The following is a 7,327-nucleotide window of genomic DNA, read 5'->3' as shown; positions in this document are numbered from 1 at the left end:
GTTTTGATCCCTCTATGATGAAAGAGAACTGTACAATAGTCATCCAATTATAGTTTCAAACTGCACACGGCATAATCATTTGTTTCTGATCATTGTGTCAAGTGCATTATTAGATATTTTCTATCCATCAGCAGTCAACACGCCTCCTTTCAAACAAAGTACGATCTCAATTGGTCACTTTACATGAAAAATAAACTTTATAAAAAGGGGTGAGTGAGACCTATACCAATACAATACATGTGTGAGCCAATATGACTTTCTATTTTCATGTGCAGACATAAAGCGATCATCAATTAGTAAGTTGTTTGTGTTCATTACCAGAATTGCCACATGGCAATTGATGCAAATGGGTCAATGTAATTGGCTTAATTAGTTGGTAATTGATGGTATGCTGGTGTTCATGTTTTGCAGCGAGATAGACAGACAGCGGCTGGGAGTGTGTCCGAGACGCTTGATAAAGAGGCAAGAGATGGGACACCTCTGATAAATACCTTGTATTCCCTCTGGCTCTCTGAGCTAGCCACACATTAGATTGATTCAGCGCATGACCCCATTGATTTGTTTCTACAGTTATGTTGTCGTGGCACACACTGTACACGCAGACTCAGGCACTGGAGAGGAGCGAGAGACCAACACACAGGAGAAGGAGATGAGGTGAGTCATCTCTTCAAAAGGGTCCGTAGTAGTTTGGGTGTTTGTGCACTCTCTCAATCTTTCCCGTGGCCATTCTCAATGGCAGCTTTATGAAAGATTCACAAAATGATATGATATGATGGCAGGCATCCCGTAAAACATGTGGTTACTATGACAACAGTGGTGGGCGGTTAACCTCCAGAAATATATGAGGAAATAAAGAGGATGTGTGCACAAATGGGAGCTCCCCTTGTGATTCTTTAAGCAGCCAGCACGAGATGAAAAATACCTTATTTTTCATGTGGGAGTTCCTGACAACTGATACTCGCTGGCAGTGGTGAGGAGCAGAATCTACCTCGCTGTCAGCCTACCACCTGCATTGTTATGTTATGACACTGCAAACATATGGAGTGCACTTTATGTTTTGAAGCAACCAAAGGCTTGAGAGGAGGGTTTGCGACTGCAAGGTTGCCAGTTTGACTCCCCAGACCATCTGGGAATATCCAAGATGGGGGGTGGTGAATGAGAAACGCTCTCTCCTCCCCTCAACAACTGACCCTTTGTAAGGCGAGCTTCCAAATGATCTATGAGAAAGGATCTCCCACCGAGTGAGACTGTCGATATGCGTGTGGAAACCAGTAGGCAGAAAAGATAATGAGAGCCGTGCTCTTCATCAGCTTGGCTGGTACGACACTAAAAATACTAGTCAATGCAATGAAATCAAAGTGTGCACTTCAGCAGCGCTTTAATGCTGTTGCTGTAAAGGTTTTTGGCATTCAGACAGGATATTTGTACATTATAAACTTGAAATTAAATGTAATGATTAACATATTTTTAACAATGTTCCATAAGTTAATTGAAACACATATTACTCATAACATTAATTCACTTGAGGGTTAACGGTTCATATTTTGTTTCAGTTCTTATGAGCACCAATAGCCAGATGCCCATATGAACATTGAAAGAAGATTTGTTTGCTTTAACTATTCTCTTGTTGATTTAAAAAAAATCCATCTCTGAAGCACTTCCAATTATGTCAGTTACGTGGGTCCTCCTTTTGTGCAAAGACGCATTGTAGATTTAATATGAAGCTTTAGCAGTCTGAGTTATTCAAAGTGAGTATATTTGTATCAGAGTGCCTCTTTGTGATTTTCCTGGAGGAATTCTCAATTAAAGAGTCACCTGATTTAACTAATTTAGCCAATAGAAACCTCACGATTTGATTTAGTAAATTTGTTAAATATATTTGTACACCAAGGAGGACTGTGGGTTATGTCCCCCATCACTGAAGGGATATTTTAATGTGCAATTTAAGTTTTCCAAATCATAATGCAATACACATGCAAGACAATACAATAAATGAAAGTAAATCCATCCAAATTAACAAAGCAAACAGAACAAAACACACAAAATAGTAGCTAACCTAAAAGCTAATCTAATTAAACGATGAAAAACCAATAACATAAGAGGGAAAAGGCAACACATTAAAAGGGGCTCAAAGTAACAAAAAGAACCCAAACTTCATAGAATGATAAGAATGTTACCTTTAATTAGCCTTATTCCGGTGAGATCTGCATACAGTTTGATCATAGAGATGCAACCTTCCGATCTATCCATCTAAGTTGCTGTCAATTCATAACTTCCCGATGACTCGACTGGCATTATTACTGTACTTCAGACATGCACAATTTCAAAGTGTAACCTGATGTCTTTTAAAACATCACAAATAATGAAATGTACACACACTGTAAATCTCATATGGGACCAACTTGTTTCTTCTGCCAGCTCAAACACAAAGAATCCTTGGGACGGCTCACAACAGCCACTGCGAGTGGTTCAACATATAAAGTCAACCATAATGGAGAGTGCAGGTCTCCCTGTTCAGAGGGCATAAACGCTTTGAGGAGGATGACATCAACCCATTTGTGAGGGCCGTCGATGCTTGTGGTTCTAAATACATCACTTTAATCCAATTAAAGATATTTGAAATCCTGAAGATTCAAGAGTAAAAAACGTTTATTACACCCGACCATCTGGGAAAAGGTAGTGATAACCAGATCATAAGAGGATGACCAATTCCACCTGATCTGCACTGTAAAATGTAATAAGTTAACTTTACTTGAAAAAGGTGAGGAAACCGATTGCCTCACATTTTCTAAGTAAAGTAGCTCAATAATTTTAAGTTCTTAAAACTAAAAATAAATGAGTTTCAGCAACTGATGTAATTGGAGTAAACGTAAGTTAAGTCAACTCATAATATGTCAGTTCAGACAACTTAAAAGATACGAGTGACGGTAACTTAAAATCTTTAATCATGTAATAAGTTAACTTTACTTGAAAAAGGTGAGGAAACCGATTGCCTCACATTTTCTAAGTAAAGTAGCTCAATAATTTTAAGTTCTTAAAACTAAAAATAAATGAGTTTCGGCAACTGATGTAATTGGAGTAAACATAAGTTAAGTCAACTCATAATATGTCAGTTCAGACAACTTAAAAGATACACGTGAAGGTAACTTAAAAATCTTTAAGTATGTTATAAGTTGACTTTACTTGAAAAAGGTGAGGAAACCGATTGCCTCAACATTTCTAAGTAAAGTAGCTCAATAATTTTAAGTTCTTAAAGCTAAAAGAAACTAAGTTTAGGCAACTCATGTAATTGCAGTAAACATTAGTATAGTTAACTTAACAATTATTAGTTAGGTTAACTTCAAAAAGACAACTTAAAAGATCCAAGTTATATTAAGTAAACAGTACTAATAAGAACTAGTTAACTTTAATAGTCAATGAGATCCCATTACTTAGAAATAGTGAGGAAACCGATTGCCTTAAAATGATCAAGTAAGCTGAACTAAAAACTGTAAGTTGTTGAAACAAAAGAAGGAGAACAGTTACAATGGAAGACAATGTTTATTTAGAAGAAAAACACATGTTTTAAAACTCAAACAATGTGCTTAAAACGCTGAACATGTTGCCAGATTAGGTTTTGTAACGCAGAAATATGATGAACACAGCGTTTTCGGCATTTGCTAAATTTAACTACAGAAAAACAACAAAAACAGACATTTTCTATAAAAGAGTTCGATTGGAGATAGAAGGGTGAAGTTCTCGGGCCTGACTGCACATCATGAACACAGTCCCTTACGGCATCAGTAGATTTTTGAGTGATTGTATTTTAGGGTTTTTGGTCCAAGTGAGAAGCACTCTATGAATAAATTCAGAAGGTGTTCCTCACTCGTTGAGGATACTCCAAATTCAGGGGTAAATAAGTCCGAAGAGTAGCCACACGGCACGGGGAAGATTATCACGGTCACCCATCACGACTGTTCCTCCCAAAACGATGGCAGTAGTTGTAGACTCCAGGTCCAGCGAGTGAGGAGGCCACCATGTCTTCAGCACCGTCAGGGTCCCAATAGAGGTGTGGGACACGTCCAGAAGGTCATCAGAGTCCTAATAACAAGAGCAGCATAAAAAACACAATTACATGTCAAATTTCACGTTGCATTTCTATGGTAGAACACACAATGGGTACTTGGATTCTGATATTATTAGATAATCAAGTGAAAGATGCTCAGGAGTGAGTGCGATGATTAATTCATTGATCATGTGATTCACTGAATGATTGCAAAAGCTAATAATAAAGAATATGAATTATCATATTTACAAATAGGGATGATATTTGAATGGAACAACAATAATAGAGCAAATGTAAACAACAGAATGTCAAAGGGCCTGAGGACAGGTCGATGCAGTTGCATCACAACAAACCCCGATCAGGACCCTTTGGTGGCATCTGCTGTGTTTCCATAGGGTCAAGTCGAAGCTTCACGCCATCCTAAACTCACACCTTCAATAAAGAAAGACCAACGTTTAATACATGGGCAACCAACCATATTCGTGGAAAACATCCACATTTCTTTGTCACTGCTGCTTCTGGGAAATGTGCTCCTACCACAGGAGGCTGAACAGGTACCTACCATCGTCAGCCGTCACACCTGCATCATATTGGCTGCTCCTGAACCTCCTGTGGCAGGAGAGCGAGCATATTGCCCAAAAGCAACAAAGAAATAGCGATAATGTTACAAGTGAAAACCCTTTTTTGGTAACAGGAGATATTAGTAGAACCCCTCTACCATCATGCAGACATGTAAAGGTGTACAGATGCCCATTTAGGTGTGATATGATTTGTAATTTTTTATTTTGAAGGCCTTTGGGTTTTGAATGGCGCGACTAGAGAGCTGCAACTGGACCTGACTGGAAAGACGGGAGATCCCACTAAAAGGGCCCCAATCAGGGATAAGTGAATCAAAAAGTATAGAAGCACTGATTGGAAGAGAAGTAGCCAATACCAAAAGATTAACAGGCAGAACACATGAGATATATTGGGCATCCTGTGGTGTGGAATTAAATAATTTTGACTAAAGTCTACTTACAAATTCTTGAAGAAGTCTGCGTTGTCATCTCCAAGGATGACGGGAGAGCCACGGAGGACTGCTGTTCACCTCCCAGTCACATCTGTACTCTAAAAAAATATTTTAAAGACACACAATTCACAAGTGTTAAAGGACAATCATTTGACAGCTCTGCATGCAATGCTGTGACACTACTTTATTAACCACATAAAGAAAAATGACTGCTTGAGAAACTTACCCCAGGTGTGACTTGTTGCAGATATTCAAGTTTCTGTCCGACACTTTCCCCCTCTGGGTCTTGAACTTCTCCAGGAAGCGAGGAGTGTATTTGTCGAGATCTTTGAAGAACTCTGATTGCAACTCAGATTTTTGCTTGATAAGTGACAGAATTCAGCCAGAATCTAACGGAAAGAGAAATAAATTAAGATGTAGTCATATTAGACCTACAGTAAACACATTACAACATACTACATCACACTGGGCAGAAAACTAGTGGCTTCTAGATTGAACAGATTTCATCAACTCCCCTCATCGGCCCTTCATGGTCGTCACAAGAGACACTCTGTGTGAAGACATGGACTCAATCTGGCAACGCTTCCATGTGTTATGCAGTAGTGTGTAGAAGAAAATAAGCAATACTTACAATTCATTGCCAGATTTTTCAAAGCCTACAAAAGAAACAACAAAAGCAATTAGTCAAACTGCAAATAACTCTTCGTCAAGATGCATTTTTACGGCTAAAAAGCCATCAGTTTAATGGAAGATTTCACAGACAAATATGATTAGAAATGCTTATCCTAGATATAGATAGATAGATAGATAGATTGAAGTCATAAATAGTCTGTAGGGAGGTTGGCAGGGAGCTTAGTTTCAAACTTGCTATTGGTTATAATGGATGTCATTTCCAGTAAATATCACAAAATAGGAAATGATGTATAAGTAAAAAATTAAAAAACGTTGTACCACATTCGCTGTGGCCGAGAAGTTCTCCATCATACGGTTTGTGGTTGAATTATTCCTCGTTACATTCAACCTAACATTGCATTCACTCTTAACTCAGTGACAGTAGCGTTGTGTGACGTAGTGCTGCGTTAATGCACACGAGTGAGACAGCCACGACGATGTCCGCCATTAACATTGTGACTCGTTTGTTTTGAACTTTTGACGGTCTAGCTAGCTTACATTAAACGCTTCGTAAAGTTAAGATTCAACTACGAATATACATATGAACAATATGGCGAAGATACAACGATGTTTACTAAGGACATGAACAGCTAAACGTTATTGAGACGCTGAAACTTACCTTAAAGTAACTCGCACACCTGCACTGCCTTCTCGCTGCCGCCAATCCGTCTCGGCCAAAGAACGTCTTCAGTGGTCGACTGCGCATGCGTATTCGAGCCGAGCGCTGCCGAGTGCGCCCGAGTTTCTTCCGAGTCCGCCTCACTCATTTTTTTAAAGTAAAGCTTACTTGAGATAATAAGTTTAATAACTTTACTCACCAAAAAGTGTTCTTTACTAAGTTTCTTAAAGTAAGGTCAACAAAGTAAGCAGAAATGAGTAAAGCTCACTAATTTTTTTAAGTAAACTTTACTATTACATTTTACAGTGTGGTTGCAAATCAATACTTGCCACATAAGGTCAAGTGAGTCATATCCTTTTGTGAGAATACTGGAAATTACTTCTTGACTGAATGGACTAGACAACTGACCTTTCACATAACCTCAGAATAAATCGGTGTTATAATAGGTACCATTATAACGATGCAGTTCTTATAATAGTCAGATGAATTTGTTATCATTATGATTTCATCCTCTGTCATTGAATTTGTAGACAAATACATTCTTAAAAAACATACATTAATTGTTTTCATGAACATAACTGTCGAAAGTATACAGATGTGAGTAAAACATTTCAAACACTTGGTTAACTATCCTGATGGGTAGTCATCACATGTTGTATTATCACATATGTGACTTCCTATTGCTTTGATTTGCAATTTTCTTTTTTTTTATGAGTTTGTAGTCTAATAAGACACATTCTACTTTCTTGTTACATATCACATATCTATTTTAATAGGAGCTCTGTATGATGTTTAGATAATGCGTTTTTCCTTTTGCTTCAGATCAGTTTCTAGCTTGCTCACTTTCTTCTTATTTTTCACTTCAACTTTGTTGTGTGGACATTGATTCTTTCCTCTGATAATTGCCTCCCAGACAGTGCTTATCTTTTCAATAGAAACAACATTTATTTTGGAAAAAAAGTTCAACTTGGTGCTTAAACAA

The 7,327-nt window shown here is 37.9% G+C and overlaps 1 long non-coding RNA gene across 2 annotated transcripts; it reads right to left on the bottom strand.

Annotated features, from left to right (window-relative positions):
- Positions 1-3,521: 3,521 nt before the first annotated feature.
- Positions 3,522-5,712, bottom strand: LOC130206292 (uncharacterized). Of its 2 annotated transcripts, XR_008834072.1 has the most exons (5): positions 5,686-5,712; positions 5,281-5,443; positions 5,064-5,152; positions 4,399-4,477; positions 3,522-4,080 (listed from the first exon to the last, which is right to left on the bottom strand). It is a non-coding gene; the product is annotated as an uncharacterized LOC130206292 (long non-coding RNA). The 2 variants fall into 2 exon arrangements; XR_008834071.1 differs by lacking the exon at positions 5,686-5,712 and having other exon boundaries at positions 5,281-5,557.
- Between the last annotated feature and the right edge of the window lie 1,615 nt (positions 5,713-7,327).

Source organism: Pseudoliparis swirei, chromosome 16 (genome assembly GCF_029220125.1).
Source record: "Pseudoliparis swirei isolate HS2019 ecotype Mariana Trench chromosome 16, NWPU_hadal_v1, whole genome shotgun sequence".
Taxonomy (NCBI): domain Eukaryota; kingdom Metazoa; phylum Chordata; class Actinopteri; order Perciformes; family Liparidae; genus Pseudoliparis; species Pseudoliparis swirei.
This window is presented reverse-complemented; position numbering and strand designations above follow the sequence as displayed.